The sequence below is a fragment of the Taudactylus pleione genome, unplaced genomic scaffold (genome assembly GCF_031769625.1).
Source record: "Taudactylus pleione unplaced genomic scaffold, aTauple2 ptg000290l, whole genome shotgun sequence".
Lineage (NCBI taxonomy): Eukaryota > Metazoa > Chordata > Amphibia > Anura > Myobatrachidae > Taudactylus > Taudactylus pleione.
The window spans coordinates 3,290,191-3,309,971 of record NW_028284692.1 but is presented as its reverse complement, the minus strand read 5'-3'; the positions used below and the strand labels follow the sequence as shown (position 1 = coordinate 3,309,971).

General features: G+C 45.2%; 2 pseudogenes; one reads left to right on the top strand and one right to left on the bottom strand.

Moving 5' to 3' along the window:
• Positions 1-2,738: 2,738 nt before the first annotated feature.
• Positions 2,739-2,913, bottom strand: LOC148511815 (U2 spliceosomal RNA; annotated as a pseudogene).
• A 16,096-nt stretch (positions 2,914-19,009) lies between these two features.
• Positions 19,010-19,128, top strand: LOC148511814 (5S ribosomal RNA; annotated as a pseudogene).
• The last annotated feature ends 653 nt before the right edge of the window (positions 19,129-19,781 follow it).

The following is a 19,781-nucleotide window of genomic DNA, read 5'->3' as shown; positions in this document are numbered from 1 at the left end:
TCACTCAGAACATCTTAACTGCCAGAGACTGATGTTACCAGTCCATAGAATAATGTTTGTTAACCTATACCAGCTGTCATATTATGTGGGCAAATCATAGATATTATATATGCAAACCATACAAGACTGCTTCTGATATAATTACACTTCAGAATCCAAAGACTGAATAGAACCTAGAGAAACTGACATTACTTTCCCATGCTGGTTGTCATTATAAGGGAGATGTATCAAACCTTCTAGAAAGACAGCAGGAGAAGTTGTCCATAGCAACCAATCAGCTTCTAACTCTCATTTATCAAGTACATTCTATAAAATGATTGCTAGATTCTGATTTGATCCATCTCCCTTTGCCAGACTGTGCACCAGAGAAAGCGGCCCTAAGTTCGCAGGATGGATGTCTCAGGAACAAGACCGTACATAACCGGATGGAATCGCGGGCCTGAAACAGAAAAACTGACCTCCAAAGGCAAACAGAGCAGAGCGTCCACGGTTAGGCCGAGGAGATCTGAATACCAATTTTCTGTGGCAAGGGGCTAGCAGAAAAAAACATGCCACCCTCCAACAACAACTTGTGGAGGACCTGAGGGGACAAAGACGTACAGTAGAATTAGCTTTCACCAGCCCGTCAAGGCGTACACCCGAAAGGCTTTCTGGATTATGGTGCTAATGCAGAATCTCAGTCGCTTACGGAAGTGCCGGAAAGAGGAAGTCTGGGCGGCCCTAATGAAAAACTAGGAGCTGAAAGACGTCTGGGTGAAATGCACCTACTTGACGTGAACACCATAGCAGCTGAGGAAGTTTGCTTTCCAATTCCAAACACCGGGAAAGCAAACTGCTGACAGAGCTGAAAGAAGATGATCTGGCCAGCTGAGAAAGCAACTCGCCTCCTCGAAGGAGTTACAACTGTGATTGCTGCTCTGATGGTTATGAGGGTGACTGCTGTCGCGATATCGAACTGCACATGGACAGGATGATGCTGGAAGAGCAGCAGAACCAGCAAAGAGACCTGACGACCGCAAGAGGCTCTAGAACCTCTATCTGCAACCAACTCTCCAGAGCCATCCACCGATCCTTAAAGGACTGCTGACAGGTTACCACCCCCCACCTGTGCAGACTTGCATTGGTGGTGAGAAGAACCCCTTTTGGAAGCCAAAAGGGGCAACCCTTGTCCTGGAGCCACAAGAGGAAGAGACTAACCTCTCAAAAGAGAACAATTCTTCACGTTTTCAGCTGAAGATGAGACCAGCTCCACCAGGACAGAACTCCCATTTGAAGAGGCCAGGAGTGAAACTGAGCATATTACACCCTGTTGAAGGCGAAGACCAGAGAGCCCAGGAATCGCATGCAAGAGAGTATTGACCCTCAGTGATGACACAAGAACTTGCGAATCCTGGCCTGCAGGTCCCGAGCTTTTCCAGCAGGAAGAAGACCCGCTGAATCCTGGAATCTAGCAAGACCCACAAAAGGTACATCTCCTGATGGAGACTAGGAGGAATTTCCAACTGATGATCCCTCCATGGGACTGGAGGAGATCCGCTGCGAGAATCAGAGGGACAGTTTAATAAGGCCGAATTCTGATACCCCTGCAGGGCAAACGAGCTGCCCTGACTATAATGAATACCTGAGAGACCATGGAAAGACAATATGGCAAAACCTGAAATTTTCCTCCCAGACCGTTCACTTGAGGAAGCTCAGGTGACTGAGCCAGATAAGAACCTACTAATAGGCCTGCTGGATGTCCAAGGAGGCTATGAAAATCTCCAGCTGCAGTGCCAAAAAAATGGAATGCAAAGACTTAAAGCCCTGTGTGAGGAGTACTCAAGATCTTCCAATTATGAAACTGAATCGCTACCTAATGTTCTGACATGGAACCCTCTACACAGAAATCGGGGACCACAATAACCAGTTGAGGGCCTTTCAGGTTGAGGAACGGCCAGAAGGAGAATCGGCTACTGAACCAAGAAGAGGCTGGCCAAGAAGCCAGTGCCAAGTTGAGACTGGGAAACTGAAAACATTACTTTGGAAGTCAGCCAGGGAGTGAAAACCTACTACAGGATCCCTGCTTTGACTGCATCCCACGGAAAACCCCTGGAACAAAATTGGCTTACAAGCCTCTTCCGAAAGGCTAGGGCATAGCCTTGGGAGACAACCCTCGCACCCAGGTGTCTCAGGTGGGGTTGCTAACCAGGACCCAGATCAGCAGAAGTCAGTAGACTTGGTGGTAGGGCATCCGATAAACCAGGGCAGTTTAGCTCTGACCTGGAACCCCTGAATGAGTAACCCTGGGACCTCGAGCAAGGCTGGCCCATAATTTTTCACCTGAAGACCAAAAGCTAGATGTTAGCAATCTAGGGGCTGTCACAGAAGGGAGGAAGGCTGTCCTGGATGCCAAAGTCACTTCTCCTGAAAAAGGAAGAGACTCTAGGGCTTACTTAAGAGTCTAAGCCAGTGCACCAGGAATGAAGTCCGAGGGCTAGCCTAGCATTCGAGGATGCTGACACCTAGGATGTTAGGACACCAGTATCTACTGCTGCCGCTACAAGAGGCCACATCACTGAAATGCTCCACTAACCACCAAACCTCATTCCTATAGGTACCCGATCTGAGGCTCTCCTGAAGGACTACTATCCATTCTCCAAAGGCTTTAGGCACCCAGGTGAAAGCCAGGGCTGGATGTGCATCTGCCTGAGCATTAATACCCTAGGGAAAAGATTCCCACTTCCTATAAGTCGGATCCTTCAGAGATGCCCCATTAGAGCTAGGAACGGAAGTGTTCATGACTAGCCATGCAATGTGAGCACCCTGTACAGGTCAATGCATGGAGAGGACAGAGCAAGTTTTTTGGGCGTATCCGATATTATATTGATAAAGACAGATACTACACTTGATCCTAGCTAAAAGCTGAGAAGCAATCTTAGCGCTGTCAGGCCTGTAAGGCCAGTGCTGGGCCATGCCTGCCGGCTAGCCTCAGCCATTCCTATACGGAGTAAGTGAAGGAGTGCTACATCTCTCTATGGCAGGTGTGATCCTCCTTGAAGGAAGTAGACCTGCGCATTAGCTCGCCAGACATTGGAAGACTAACTGGCCAGGAGCTGCAAACTGGTAAGCAAACATCCACATTACCTGTAAATGGAAGTCTGTGACTGCTCCCTTGACTTGTGGGGTTAAAGAAACCTTCACGCCACGTAGCATTGAGACACCGGGCACCAAGATCTGTGATAGTCCTCTTCCATTGCAGTTTTAGAACACAGAAATCTGTGGAGAAAGTACTGTACATTATTAAACAAGTCTAGAAAAAAAGGTTCAAACAGCTACTGTGATGATTTGGGGTATTTAGCTCAGTAGATGGGTGTCAGTGGTGCAGTGTTTAGTGCAGCTTTTCCAGGTAAAATAAATGTAAATGGTACTTTAATGTCAGCATAATCGGGAAACAAAATTAACAAACGCCTAGCCCAATCAGGGCAACTAACTCTCTTGTTCAGCCCTCTCTACAGTGGGTGCAGCTAATCTGCTAACAAAGTCTCTCAGTCTCTGTGCCTTCCCTGTATCCTCCAGGTATACAGTCAGCCCTGGTTTCCTCAGCCTGCAGCCCAGCTGCCTCAATGTCACTCAGTCTGAGAGTTTGTGGTCCCCCCTTGCCTCCTGCAAGGTCCAGACACAGGCCTCCTGGCCCCCCAATGGCTCGCTCAGCTTCACTGGACTCTCTGCTGCCACAATCCCCCATGGACTGGTTCCCACAGCAGCCTGACTGGTCTGCCTTCACATCAGCCCACACCTGAGCTCTATCCACAAGGCAGCCCTTACACAACTTCCCAGAATCCTTTTCTTTGTGTGGGCGGATCTCTCCTGCCCCACACAGAATCTGCTGCTCACCAGTGCCATCTCTGGTGATACTGCCACATATCCCCCTCCCCAGCTTGAAACCCCTGGGTTCAGCGACATGGGACGAGGCATTCTCATGACTAATTCCCTCTTCATTATTCTCAGAACCAACCACCGGATCAAAGATCATCCCGACTCTGGTCATTTCTGGGGGTCGCATCCTCCCAGTTCCAGAGGTAATTTTTCTCCTTACTTTTTTCCTAACTTTATGGTACCGATGTTGGTACTTGCTTTCTTGATGCAGTACTTGAGGCTCACCCTTGGGTACTGCAACAGGCATTAAGAACTTGAAGTAACTTTTTCCAAAGTGACATACTTCGTCTTTACTCTTGCCACTTAAACCTATTAAAGGCACATCTTTAACCTTCAGCCTTAAAGCCCTGTATTGGCTACTGACATATTTCACTGATGGCCCCTTGAAAGAAGAGGAGCTAACATTATCCTGAGAGTCACCAGCATCACAACTTCTGGACCTTGGCTTTATGTCAACCGACAACGTACTGGCACAGTCACCCTCAGATTCTGGACTCCCGTGTCCACGTAGGATACTTGAATATTTGCTCCATTGATCCACATAGTATATCTCATGGCTTTGATGGCTATCTGCCACTTCATTAAGGCATAGATCTCTTGTGCTCCTAATTTTTGAGCCTTGAAAATATAATGAACAATATCAACATGTTCCACAAACACAGGTTGAAGTTCACTCTCCACAGAGGTATTTATTTTCCAATTCACTACTTGCTTCAAGCTTTATCATGTGAGACCACTCCACTTCCTCATAGACAAATCCAGCAGCACTGCAAATTACATCCTGCTTGCATGAAGGCATTGTTTCACATACATGAGTATGATTCTTTACGAGACTCCCAGAATTAACTTTATCCAAGGTTCTGCTTTGCCCTGCAAAACTGTAATTGAGTCACCTTCTAACCACACTGAACACTCGGCAACAAGAGTCTCATCCTTTGAAGCCATCACTATCTCCATAGATTTCTGTACATCCTATACCTTTGCTTCACAGGTCATGCGATCACCATCTGTATGCGTCACTTCTTTATTATCAACTTTGGACACAGTGTTACAATCTGGACCTGTGCTCCTTTTGGGGGAATTCATACCCTCAGCTATCACTGCAAGCTGAAAGTCACTGCAAGGAATCTCATCCACTTTTTCAAGACGGACCTTTAGGGAATTTCCCAACTCCGATACTGCCGTCCCTTGTACACTGGTATCGTTAATGAGGACATCTCTATGGTTCCATTGCTGCTGAAAGACATCATTCTGGAACATCTTAATTAGTTCCCACAATTCTTTGTTTGTCTGTTGCTCATCACACAAGACACTTGGCATCGGTAGCATATCACTCTGCGTGCCAGCCTTTTCAGGATCAACTTGAACCAATTGCTGCTTGTGGTTATGTACTGCCACACTGGGTTCAGCAAAGACATCAGACGCCATTTTAGGTCCAGAATCCAACTTCAGAATGTTATTTAACTTCTTTTCCTCTTCTGATTTTCCCACTACTGTGTGGAACTTTATTTGAGCCGTAGACAGCTGCTCTTCCAGCTGGGCAATTTTCGCCATGGCGCTTTCCAACTTGTTCTCTGATTGCCAGACTGTGCTCCACAACTTTATCTTCAGCAAGTCTCAACTTTTGTGCAATTATTTCAGACTCTGCCACGTCCAATTCACTCTGCAACTCCAGTTTTTTGGTACTCCTCTCCATTTGGAATCTTTACAACTGGTTCTGTGTACTTAGTAAACACTTATCCAGGTTCTCATTCTGTTCTTGCAACTTCCAAGCCCTGCCATAGGCAAGGTTAAGCTCTCTCCAAAGATTCACTTTGCTTTGTGGCTTTATGCAGACTTTCCTCCAGGAATACATTTCTTTCTGTCAGACATTCTGAAACTGCTTTAGCTGCAAGTAAATTGGAATGGAGCGTTTGTACTTGCTCCTTACAGCTGACTTTAAGACGGACCATCTCCATCTCTCTTCCTTTACGGTCAGTTTCCCACTGAGCGCGAGTCTGCAGCATCTGGATATACTTCACTTTTACTGCACAAAACTTTTCCGCCAAAGAATTTCTCTCCAATTTACAATCTTTAAGCTTTACTTGAGTGGACACAATTAAAGAGTCTTTTTCTTTTAACACCAGAGTCAGATCCACCACTTTCACTTGCGTGCGCTCTAAATCACTCTGATGTCTCTGGACACATTCTTTCAACTCTTCTACTTCCTGCTGAAGTACCACACACTTTTGCTGCATTTCAACAATATCTTGCTCTACTACATCATTCTCTGCTATGAGCACATCATTCTCATACTTTGTAACACATTGGAACATTTTAGCCTCCTCAAGGTGTTCAGACATAACCGCTAATTTGAGGTCTGTCTCTTTAAGAACTTCAATTTTTTTTTATTTATGCCTGCTCAAATGCCATTTTCAAAGACGACAACTTACTCTGTAACGTCTTTTCAGTTTGCGCATGCAAAAACTTCTCTTTTGTAGACTTGTCCTCCAAGTCGCTTATCTGGTCGCAATAGCGCATAAGTGTTTCACGGCAAACTTCACACAGAGAGTCAACTTTTTCCATGCTGACATAGTCCTCTCTGGACGGACCTTGCACCATACACTCTGACATCTTTATTCTGCTCTTTTTCAACATAATAACATGGTTTACCCCATCAATTTGAAAGGATTCACCACAGAGGATTTCAAACAGCTTTAAATCCCTTCCATGTAACCGACTTTCTTCACATTCAGACTGTAAACTCCAGCCCGGGTTTTCCATCTCTCTAGATTGAGAATGAAACTTTGTTGAATATTTCTTTTTGTTTCCCATGATTCTTGGCACAAAAAATACACAGGAACAACTTGTTTTTATTTTCACTGTATCACACTTTGTCTTCACAAGTATTTTTAACACAGCAAAACATTTTTCTTCATGTGGCACTACAATTACCAGCATGTATCAAACAGTCTCAATAGTCTTTCAACAGGAACCTCTGCTCCCTCAGTACCACACCTTGACTTAATGAGCATGAGCAATTCACCAGGATAAACCACACAATTTCTTTTAACCCTTCCAATGCAGAGGAAGTACACATTTCTCTTCATACACACAGTATATACTGCATAACTGGTCATTTCAATTAATTTGCACACCTTTAAACCATGATTTGTAGGCATGCATACAACTTTTCCACAAAAAATTTCAACAGATCTTTCTTCACTAACCATCTTGACGAGTCTTCCATCACGAAGGTGCAGTGAGCCTCCTTTTGTCCACTTACTTGCTGTCCTCCATTTTTTCCCTTCGCAGAGCTGTCTTGCGTAGACCTTTGTGCTTAGAATCTTTATGCCTGCATTCTCCACCAAATTGTGATAACTTGGGGTATTTAGCTCACTAGATGGGTGTCAGTGGTGCAGTGTTTAGTGCTCAAATGAGGACCCATGCAGCTTAACCAGGTAAAATAAATGGAAATGGTACTTTAATGTCAGCATAATCGGGAAACGAAAATAACAAACGCCTAGCCCAATCAGGGCAACTAACTTACTTCTTCAACCCTCTCTACCGTGGGTGCAGCTAATCTGCTAACAAAGGCCCTCATTCAGAGCCGTACGCTCTGAGCAGAGCGCACGCTCTGAATGAGGGCCGGGCTCCATTTTCATGGAGCGTCCTCCTGGACGCTCGTATAGCTGTGGGTCACCACCCACAGGCTATACGAGCGTGCATTGTGATGGCCGCGATGGTCGAGACCATCGCGACCATCGAAATTGCGAGTCGGAGCCTGCGGTTGAGGTTTTCAACCGCAAGCTCCGGAGTGATTTTGGCTCTATCAGAGCCAAACTCACTCCCACTGACATCACTAGTGATGTCAGTGGGCCGGCTTCTGACGGGAGGCGTTCCCGTGGGAACGCCCCCGTCAGGGAGGCACGCCCCCGGCACGCCCAACATTGACAGCACGCCCCCTTTGATCGGACACAACGAGCGAAGGACTTTCCTTCGCTTGTCGCGTCTGGCGCATGCGCACGACGGAGCTCCCTCCGTCGTGGGCATGCTCAGTCCATAACATCGACCCACTTGCGAGCGGACAGCTGCTCGCGAGTGGGTCTGAATCAGGCCCAAAGTCTCTCTCAGTCTCTGTGCCTTCCCTGTATCCTCCAGGTATACAGTTGGCCCTGGTTTCCTCAGCCTGCAGCCCAGCTGCCTCAATGTCACTCAGTCTAAAGGCCCCCATACATCAGAGATTGATTGCAGCAATCGTGCAATTTGCAATCGATTGTGTATAAAAATCTTTCCCTTTTTCAATCGATTGCAGAGATGCCACAATCGATTGTGTATAAAAATCTTTACCTTTTTCAATCGATTGCAAATTGCACGATTGCTGCAATCGATCTCTGATGTATGGGGGCCTTAAGAGTTTGTAGTCCCCCCTTGCCTCCTGCAAAGTCCAGAAACAGGCCTCCTGGCCCCCAATGGCTCGCTCATCTTCACTGGGCTTTCTGCTGCCATAATCCCCCATGAACTGTTTCCCACAGCAGCCTGACTGGTCTGCCTTCACATCAGCCCACACCTGAGCTCTATCCACAAGGCAGCCCTTACACAACTTCCCAGAATCCTTTTCTTCTCTGTGTGGGCGGATCTCTCCTGCCCCACACAGAATCAGCTGCTCACCAGTGCCATCTCTGGTGATACTGCCACACTACGTAAGACAGGAGCACCCACCTCCCTGGGTGCTTCAACCTTGGGAGCCATTTAAAGCAGTCCAAGTGTATCACCTACACAAAAGTTATAAAAACAGTGATGTGTAGATTACGGGGTTGTGCTGTGAACGAGAAAGCGCCACAAATAGAGAATAAGTGGGGCTATAGAGAAGAAAACTCAGGATATGAGTAATTTCTCTATGATTTGAGACATTAATATGAGCTTTACTGATGGGGTACCTAGATATAAATATATATTATATACCTAGATATAAATATATAATATATATTATGCACATATAAAATCCAGAAAAAAGGGCACTCACCGCTTAGTATGCAAAAAGAATTCTTCTTTTATTTCAACCTGCAATCATGAGTCGACGTTTCGGTCCACCAGGACCTTTATCAAGACTCACCAAATAGAGACAGCACAGCTACCACCAAAGGACCATAACACCCATTCCCATGAGCCTGTTTATATACCCTCAATGATTGTCAATGCCACACACCTGAGCCTCCTGACCAACTAACCGGAAGTTACACAATTAGCTCCGTATCTGCCCTGCTTACTAAGCCAACCTAAATATGAAGATCGCTATGTGTATGCCTGCTCACTTACCTAAGTATCAAAGCAAAATCCAAAGCTCTCTGGCTTCCAGAGATGTTACACAGCTCCATGTGCGTGGCAAAACAGAAAGTGCAATGCGTTTCACATGGCGGAAAGCATGGTCACCGGAAGTCACTTGTGGTCGCACGTGACCATCAGCGCAATACTGCTGTGAGAACACAGCTCTGCACCTTATCAGCTAATCACTGCTTGCGTTCCAGCCACTGGACTGCAAGCCTCATCGTGTGTCTTTAGACAACATGTTATATAGACTATATCATTAACCATGTAATATCTTAAATATTAGACTAGCTTCCATCAACAAGAGCTAGTAAGTGTAATTGACTACATGAGAGTGTAATAAACAGGCTCAATCAACATAACAATATGATGCATTAATACAATTACTAATAACACTCTATAACATGAAATACTAAAGGTGCATACACACAATGGTTTTGTAAACGAACGATTTTAGTAAACGATTTTTGCCCTTGAAAAAAATGAACGAAAATAGGTTACTAAAATTGTTCATTTACTAAATGTAATGAACGATTTTTATGAACTACAAAAGATTTTTGCATATTAACTTACTGAAAATCGTTCAGTTGACAAGTCTGACTGAACTACAAACATGAACGCGCATGAACGATAATTGTTCATCGTTTGACTCAGAAAGTTTAACGATAATCGACCAAACAATCGTGTGTGTATGCACCTATATACGTAACATAAATAATAAAATAAAAAAATAATAAAATTAAAAAACAAACAAAGTACAATAACTCTTTACAACAAGTGCTCCCATCAACCAAAAATTTATTAAAATTACCAACAACCCTCCAAATACAATTTACCTAATAGATAATAAAAAAAAAATTCTATATATGCATAAATAAAATACAATATAATCATGCATCGCGTTACTGAAAAATAATCAGATGTATAAGAGTGTGCAATATAACTAATCAGGGTATCCACCACTCGATAGTGACTGCAAACCTCCCATACATATCGTTTTGCCAACACTGCATTTGACTATCCAAGAAGAATATTCATCGGGTAAATAGATAATCATCACAAAAATAGATTATATAGATGATATTTGTTCAGTCCACGGGGGGCGACAGTGTCCAGATTAAAAATCCAGCGTGCCTCACATTTTTTCAATAACAATTCCCTATTGCCACCTCTAGGCGGTTTGGGAATATGATCCATCAACATGCAACGCTGGGACGAAAGCTGGTGACTTGATTCAAGAAAATGCTTTGCTACAGGTTTATCAGAGGTCTGTGTTTGGAATGCCGTGCATATGGACGATCGGTGGTTCGCCATCCTCTCTTTAAACCATCTAGTTGCCATCCCGACGTAGTACAATCCACATGGACATATCAGGATATAGACCACATGCCCATTGTACACTACAGCTTGTGTTTAATTTGTATCTTTTTGCCGCTGTGTATGTGGAAAGCTTCAGCCCGCAATCATTGACCTGCATGTCGTGCAATTAGCACATTTAAAACATCCAGGCTTAGATCTCGATAACCAGTGAGTCTGGTGTATCACTGGATGTTTCATGGGTCGCAACAGTAGCTGTCGCAGACTAGGACCCCTCCTATATGCCATCATTGGTGGTTTCTTACTCGCTTTATATTCCAGTGCCTTTGTATCGCCTTTTTGGTCTGTTGTGATGACAAGTCATACGTAGAGGTGTATATCATACGGGTCAGGTCCAGTGCTGTCTTAGTGGTAGCCTGTGCTATGTCGGGCCTTATCCAAGCATCTGTGGATCGTTTTGGGTGTGTATCCTCTCTCGAGGAACCGCCCACTCATCTCCTCAAGTTGCCTCTCCGTGTTCGCCATGTTAGTGTTATTGCGGAGTACTCGCATAAATTGCGATATCGGGAGACTCTCCTTCAGTGGAGTGGGATGATGGCTGGAGGAGTGTAACAATGTGTCCTCAATAAGTGTTTGCTAGATCTCATTCTGTTGGTGATCGAAGAGGTAGACACCTTAAGTACAGCTACTTCTAACAGTTGGCTTACTAAACTCCAAGAGAATATCCATCTGTATCAACAAGATTTGGTGACATGTAAACGAAAGAAGTTAGCAACAGTTTATACCGATTACACCAATTCAGCCAATTCCAAAAGATATAGTCTATGTAACATGTTGTCTGGAGACACACGATGAGGCTTGCGGTCCAGTGGCTGGAGCGCAAGCAGTGATTAGCTGATAAGGTGCAGAGCTGTGTTGTCACAGCAGTATTGCGCTGGTAGTCACGTGCGTCCACACGTGACTTCCGGTGACCATGCGTTCCATCATGTGGAACGCGTTGCACTTCCTGTTTTGCCGCACACATGGAGCTATGTAACATCTCTGGAAGCCAGAGAGCTTTGGAATTTGCTTTGATACTTAGGTAAGTGAGCGGGCATACACATAGCGATCTTGATAGTTAGGTTGGCTTAGTAAGCAGGGCAGATATGGAGCTAATTGTGTAACTTCCGGTTTGTTGGCCAGGAGGCTCAGTTGTGTGGCATTGACAATCATTGAGGGTATATAAACAGGCTCATGGGAATGGGTGTTATGGTCCTTTGGTGGTAGCTGTGCTGTCTCTTTTTGGTGAGTCTTGATAAAGGTCCTGGTGGACCGAAATGTCGACGCATGTTGAAATAAAAGAAGAATCCTTTTTGCATACTAAGCGGTGAGTGCCATTTTTTCTGGATTTCCTATGTTTTGGGCTGTATGCCTTTAAATGAGCACCCCTAGATGTTACAAGTTTGGTCCAGTGTGCAGTCACTTTGAATTGTATATGCACATATAGAAATATACCAATATAAAGTACCTTATGACACACACAACATTCAAGGCACAGAACCAATGGGCAATAATAGTGCTCAAAACCCAGCTCCCACAGAGCAGGAAGAAGTTAAATGTATACCAAACTAACTAAAGTGAGGTATACATGGAGACAGGAGCCCTTACTCTCAGGAAGCTTGCTGAATCATGCATTATATAAATGGCTGCCCATCCACAGGAGGTGAGAGATAAAGGATGGAAATACCCTGGGACCGGCTGCCTGCAGAGAGAGTGTGCCCAGAGGTGGGGGAGCATGTCTTCCCCCTCTGGTGTGGACCCCAGGGACATGGACCTCACCACAGTAAGCGGTGTCCTGTTCCCCCATGCCCTGGTGGTCTAGTGTATGGCGCGGGGACACCCGAAGCCTACACTACCAGCACCGCCGGTGGTCTTCACACCAGTGGTGTATAGCCACAAGCATGTGGCTCCCTGCAAGCAGGGAACCGCTCTTATCTTGATAAGCACCAGCGGTGCTCCCCCCGTCGTCCGGTTGCAGGTCCCTGGTGCATGCCGGGGACCAGCCGAAGACACTGACCCAATCGCCAGTGCTGCGGCCACTGGCGCAGGAGGTCACTTACTCATGTTAAAAAAAATTGAATATTATATCTTAGGCCTGGATACTTGCGCCCTTCTTGGCATGCTAATACTCCTTTTGTGTGGGCTAGAAAAAGTTTTGTGTATTTGGGGGTTCAGATCACCAAAAATCCTGCATCTCTCTATCTTATGAATATCACTAGAGCCCTAACAGAACTCTGCAGAGAATTGGGAGGGTGGGGTCATCTCCAGCTCTCTTACTTGGGAAGGGCTGGTCTGCTAAAAATGGTGTCCTTTCCTAGGATAATGTATCTCCTGCAGTCCCTTCCTCTCCTGTTGTCTTTAGAAGATACCAAGAAGATAAACACAGAGTTTGTCAATTTTATTTGGAATAAGGGGCGTCGCAGAATAGGTCTTGTTCGTTTACAACAATTGAAATCAAATGGAGGAATAAATTTCCCTAATGTTACGCAATATAACCATGCGGCCATTTTATGTCACCTCCGTGATTGGTTACATGGCACTGACATATATACTAACTCTGATTTGGAGGGGGGCTTTCTCCCTGATTGTAACTTGGTATCTTTTTTACACATTTAGACCACGATATCCCTCCTAACTTGAAAGAAAATCCTCTCCTATGGAGCACACGGAAATTGTGGTGTGTATTGAGACACAAATCAAATTTACATGCTAATAGATCAATTTTTAATTCTTTTGTGCTTAACCCTGAGTTTCAACGGGGTAAGGCTGGCCAGCCCTTTACCTTATGGGCATCAAATGGAATTGGATCAGTGGGATGTCTATTGGACTATAATACGAAAAGGACTCTCACATTCCAACAGGCGGTGGGGAAATATGGTTTTCTCTCATCTTTCCCATTTGCATATTATGAAGCCCAACATTACGTTGGTGAAATTATTAAAATTTTCTCTACGAAAGATTGGTCCAATTCTTTAGACCCCTTTTTGTCCAATCCTCCGCCCATATCTAAGGCCATTTCTATCCATTACAATTTTCTTAGAGTACAGCTTGATTATGAGTGTATACAAACAGGGCTGCCTCGCTGGCTGTGTCATTTTCCAGAATTGTCAATAGATGATTTACTTAAAGCATTAGAAACATCTTGTCATCTCATACCAGCTAGCTCCTACAAAGAATTATTTTTAAATATATTCCATAGGACATATATAAGCCCCCACAGAGGTTTTTTGATGGGGTCTTCCTCTTCGCACAGATGTTATAGGTGCCAGGAAGAAAATGCAGATATATTTCACTGTCTCTGGGCATGCCCCTTAGTAAGAATCTTCTGGGTGAGTGTCAGAAAGTTTGTAACTGACCACCTAGTGAACTATTTACCCTTTAATGCGGAGTGGGCCATATTGGGCATATTACCAACAGATCAAAGGGTATATAGGGGAGGGCGGAAACTTCTTTTGGCAAATTATTAGTGCTGCAGCAGGGAAAACGATTCTTCAGATGTGGATTCAGCCGACTACCCCTCCTTTATCTCTGTTTCAAGAGAAATTGTTCTATCTTTTCAGGATGGACTGGATAGAGGCATCCTTGGAGAGGGAGGCCAGGGTTGGTAGGTTTTTTGAGATGTGGGAGAGTTATGTGACCACTCTGCCACTGAATACAAGGCAATTGCTTCACAAGTGCTTTTCTCCTACATCATGGTTCGAACTCAGAATGGTGGATAACGACCCGCCGATATTGTTTTAGAGGGGAGGGGCCATTATCCGCATGACGGCAAGACTCAATTACTGAAATCTGATAGATAATTTTTCAGTTTCTATAATATCAGAGATAGATATGTTATGGTATAATGTTGGAATTTAGTATGGTATCAAAACTATGTTATGTGTTGTACAGCGATATCTGTTATGTATATTTGTGCAAAACCACAATATGTTGTTATTTTTGTGCTAAAGAGTCATAATAAAAATATTTTCAAAAAAAAAATAAAAAATTGAATAAATTACAATAAATAAAAAGCTACACTGCTTAAAAGCAGTCTCAGTTTAACTAAGTGCCTACTCCTGCAAGGCACCAAACTAAAACTGAGCTGCCTGTGGCTGGTGGCGTAGTATAGGGGGGGAAGGAGCCGGGGCTGATGGGAGAAAAAGTTTAACTAGTTGGTGCCCGGACTCCTCCTGCTCTGGCCTATACCCAAGGTAATGCCTGTGTCCCATGGCATGAAGATATGCAGAGTAGAGAAAGGGGAGAGAGACAGACATCAAGGTGGTAGGGAGGGAACATAGAGCTACAGACACAAGAAGTGAGATCCTTGTACTACTATACTTACTGTGCTGTGTCGGCATCTCTCTTCCAGGGCTGCGTGTGCCAGACAAAACACCTGACCTCCGTGCTCCAACATTGATCACAGGTCTGCTGGGGAATCCTGCATCTAGCTGGCCACACGTCTAAAGATTATCTGTCCAACCAGCCAACTAGTTGATTGTCTGGAATGAAAATCTGGTAAGGTATGAAAGCAAATGACAATCAGCAATTTGCTCCCAAACGCCGGAAAACGGACAAAAACTGTTGTTTGAACAAATTTTTTAGATCAAACATTTAACAAACTTGTCTGAACAACCATTTTCATCTGTTTTCTGGCATTTAGTGTAGGAGCAAATTGCTGATCATCATTTACTACTATACGTTACCAGATTTTCATTCCAACCAATCAACTAGTTGGCTGGTTGGACAGATAATCTTTAGATGTGTGGCCAGCTGTACAGCACCAGATCATATGCTGCTAGTGCTGGCTGGAGAGTTAATTAATGAATGAGTCATCACACACCGCTTAGCTGTGTGACGTGTCATTCATACAACTCTCCGGCCATCACTAGCAGCTTGCGCTACTTTGTGTTAGGGAAAAGATTTATCAATTGACTGATTTATCAGCTGTCGGGCCCGGTACAGAAGTACTGGGGATCGCAGCGGGTGTCTGGCTGTTTTGACTAGCAAAAACCCCAGACGCCCAGGACTGTGGCCGGACTTCACGGGGACATTCAGGTAAGCAGCGGGCGCCTGCGGCGGGCGCCCGCTGACAGCTCAGTCCATTTACTTTCCAGGGCTGGGGGGTCCCTGGGAAGAGGCTGCGTGTGACAAAAGGCACTGCGCCTGCACTGCCACTAGACCACCAGGGATAGGGGGCTGTAATGTATCAGACATACAGCATCCCAGGGGTTAATAGCATAACAGGGGAGCGGGCTTTCCCTGTACTGCACAGCTGGCCCCTCCCCCACTGCACTACGCGCCTTTCCATTGCAGTCTGGCGATTGTAGTCAGCTCTCCTCCCTCAGGCATGCCTCCTCTGAGTCCTCCGGCAGCCATTTTAGTGTGCACAAACGCTGGTCTCATCGGGAGCTGCGGAGCCTGGATTCCCCTACATACCTCTCCAAGCAGGTCACTGTATGTAGCACTATTCCTACTAGACAGGTCTAGTTTGATGATAGTGCAATATAGTGCAGGTTTCTCTTGCATTGTATGTGTCTTATGCTAGCGCTGCCTGACTGTGTTTCACTTATCTGTCAGCCATTTTACTATCCCTGTACTTTCTATCTCACTAGCCCTTGTGGTATCAGTGCTGGCAGGGTGTTAGTTTACTTCACAGTTCAAGTTATTATGTGACACATACATACATACATTCAGCATGTCTGGTAGTGAATCTGGATAGCCTGATTTCCCACTCCAATTCCAGTCCTGCAATAAGTATTTTGCAAACCTCAGGGAGGGGGAGCTTATTGTGGGAGAATTGTGTACTACATGTACCAAAAATGCAGGTTCACCTACGAGGCCTAGCTCTTCACAGGAGCCGCCATGGGCTTGTTTGGCACAGGCTCTAAAGACCCTGGTGGGACGGTGTACAGCACCTCCTCCAGTGTCCCCACAGTTGGGGTACGCACCGCAGGTTGCTATGCCTTCTTCCTTACAGGGTACCTCCCGACAGCTGGTTGTGGCACAAAATATGCCTTTACAACCTACACCTTATCAGGTGTGTCCTGCACCCATGTGGGTCCATTCTCTCTCCACTACGGTGCAAAACCTGACGGAGTGGTTACATAATGTAACCCAGCTAGAAAGGAATTGCGGTCCTCTTAGTCCACCTATTATCAAGATGATGTGTCGACTGATGACGGGGAATTTCAGGACTTATCAGAGTCAGAGCTCCCCCAAAAGGACACTGAACCTAAGTCTAAAATCTATGTATACGGCCTCATCTGTGCGGTCCGTGTAGCTATGGATATTGGGGATGAGGATACCTCGGCCGCAAAATCCAAACATGCTTTCTTTAAAGAAATTAAGAGTTCAGCTACAGTTTTTCCTCTGTCGGATTCGCTGGTTGAACATTTAGAGGAAGCCTGGAAAACTCCAGGAAGGTGGTTCTAGCCGCAAAGACGTTTTGGAGGCCACTTATACGTTTGAGGATAAGTATTTCTTTAAGTGGGAAACTCCTCAAGTTGACTCTCATATTACTCGCTTAGTTAAAAGCGCTACCCTTCCTATACCTTCCATGTCCTCCTTACAGGATGCTACGGACAGGAAGGTAGAAGTGTGTTTAAAGTCCATCTATGCCCTCTCTGGGGGGGTCGCCAGGCCAGCTATGGCTATTTGCTGGGTGGCTAGAGCCATGGCACATTGGGCAAATTCCCTGGAGGCGTCTTTGCCCTTAGAGGCTACCAGTTAACAAATAGAACTGGTAGGTTACCACAGGGATTCTGCCACATATATCAATGAGGCGGCTCTGGATGTTAGTCTCTTAACATCTCGCATTTCAGCTGCGGCTGTTTCTGCAAGACGCTCTCTAGTTATGATCTTGGAGAGCAGATGCTGAGTCAAACAAAGGACTAGAATGTCTACTTTTCAATGGACAGGTTTTGTTTGGGCCAGATTTGGACAAAATAGTGGACACTTTGGCGGCGGCCAAGTCTGCCTGTTTACCCTTGGCTCCGGTGCCTTCGGGTTCCGGGACTTCGTCCTTTCGGACGTACGGTCCTCAGGGTAAAACTAAGGTCCAGTCCTTTCTCAGACCTTCCGAAAGCAAGAAGGTCGCAAAGCCCAAGGAACAGGCTTGGAGCACTAGACGTCCAGCTGCTAAGCCTGACCCTAAACCTTCAGCCTGACGGGGCGGGCCTCTCCTTGGGGGTCTCTGGATATTCGGGATGCATACTTGCATATCCTGATAGTTTCAGCTTACCAGAGGTACCTCAGGTTCGCAGTGTTACAGCAACACTTCTAGTTTTAGGCCCTGTCGTTTGGTCTGTCCACGGCACCCAGGGTATTCACCAATCTTAGGACAGTTATGGCGGCCCATCTGCGGCTGTAGGGGGTCCGTCTATTGCCTTATCTGGACTACCTGCTGTTGCTAGCCAGGTCTCCGGAAATACTTCTAAAGCATCTACAGCTGACAATCTCAGTGCTGCAAACTCACGGGTGGACGATCAGAGACCCTCACAGAGGATGCTTTATCTTGGGGCATTGTTAGATTCTCAACAACAGAGAATTTTCTTGACAAAAGACAATATTTCCACCTGGTAGCAGTGGGTACGCAGCTGCCTGCACAGTCCCTGGGTGTCGATTCACTCGGCAATGCAGTTACTGGGCTCCATGGTGTCGACATTCGACACGGTGGAGTATGGCCAATTTCATTCCCAGCCTCTACAGACTCTAATCCTCTCCAGGTGGGACGGATCTCCACGCCAGATACGAACCCAGACATTGGTGCTTTCTCTGGAGGTGTGTCTGTCTGACTTGGTGGCTTCACACAGGTCATCTCACCAAGGGCTGCCCCTTTTGGATCCTGGATTGGGTCCTCCTGACGACGGATGCCTGTCTCCGGGGTTGGGCTGCAGTGACTGGTCCACACTTCTTCCAAGGAAGGCGGACGAGAGAGGACTCCGTCCTTCCAATAAACATATTGGAACTCAGGGCGGTTCTAAAAGCTCTTTAAGCAAGACTACTGCTTTACGGAAAACCTGTGCATGTCCAGTCAGACAACGCCACCACGGTGGCTTACGTAAACCGCCAGGGAGAAACTCGTAGTCTGGCGACACTAGTGGAAGTGTCCCGCATTCTGACTTGGGACGGAAGGCAATCTCTGCAGTGTTCATTCCAGGAGTGCTCAACTCCCTCTGTTCTCCCTTCTTCCTCAAGTTCTTCGAAAATTCTAGGGAGACAGAGGCACATTTCTGCTGGTCACTCCAGCGTGGCCCAGACGTCAATGGTACTCAGATCTTCGGAGTCTCTCCATCAACACTTTGTTGCTGTTGCCTCAACGTCCGGACCTGTTGATGGTTGGACGCGCGTTTTGCCGATGTGGTGGCTTGTTCTCCTACCAAAAGACAGTTCTACAAACCATCTTGCTTGGTGTTTACCAGGGCATTCATACTTCCCAGAGTGACCATATACCTACAGCCATACCTAACTGGATGTGCCCAATCTCGTCTGATCTTGGAAGCTATACAGTATTGGGCCTGGTTAGTACTTGGATGGAAGACCACCTGGGAATACCAGGTACTGTAGGTTCTTATTTAAGGAGTTTGATTGGGGAAGAGTGGTAACACAGCAAATAATAATCAATCCAACTTTTCCACATATCTATCAGGCTCAGATAAATAATCACCTTGTGCATATACCAATACGGTTACAGGGGTACCTAATTTTTGGCATAAGTTTTACATTCATTTGATATGACTTATAGATTAACCTATGAGTCATAGGACTTGGTACCCCTATTCTCGCCAATCAGTAAAAAATTTTTATATCTTTTTATTGAACAGTAGAAGTACAATCCAAGAATTGAATGTAATAAATACAATACACTGTACAATCCAAGAATTGAATGTAATAAAATTATCAGATATACAACTGGTCTGTTTCTTGAAACAAACAATACACAAAGTTACTGTTAATAATTTTTTCTAATTTTTTCAAAACCAAAGCAAACGTGAATTGAAATTGGTTCAGGGCACAGAAAAAAGTACCCGAAAATAACCTAACATATCAAATAAACAGAAATTATATGTACTGTAAAATGATCAGTATAATACATTGTGAAAAAAAAAAGAAAAAAAAATCTAGAGTAACACATAAGCAGTGTCATTCAGACTACCTAACTTGTATAATCAGTACACACACTGGCTGATGCTTTAATAATTTGTCATCAACGTATCAATATA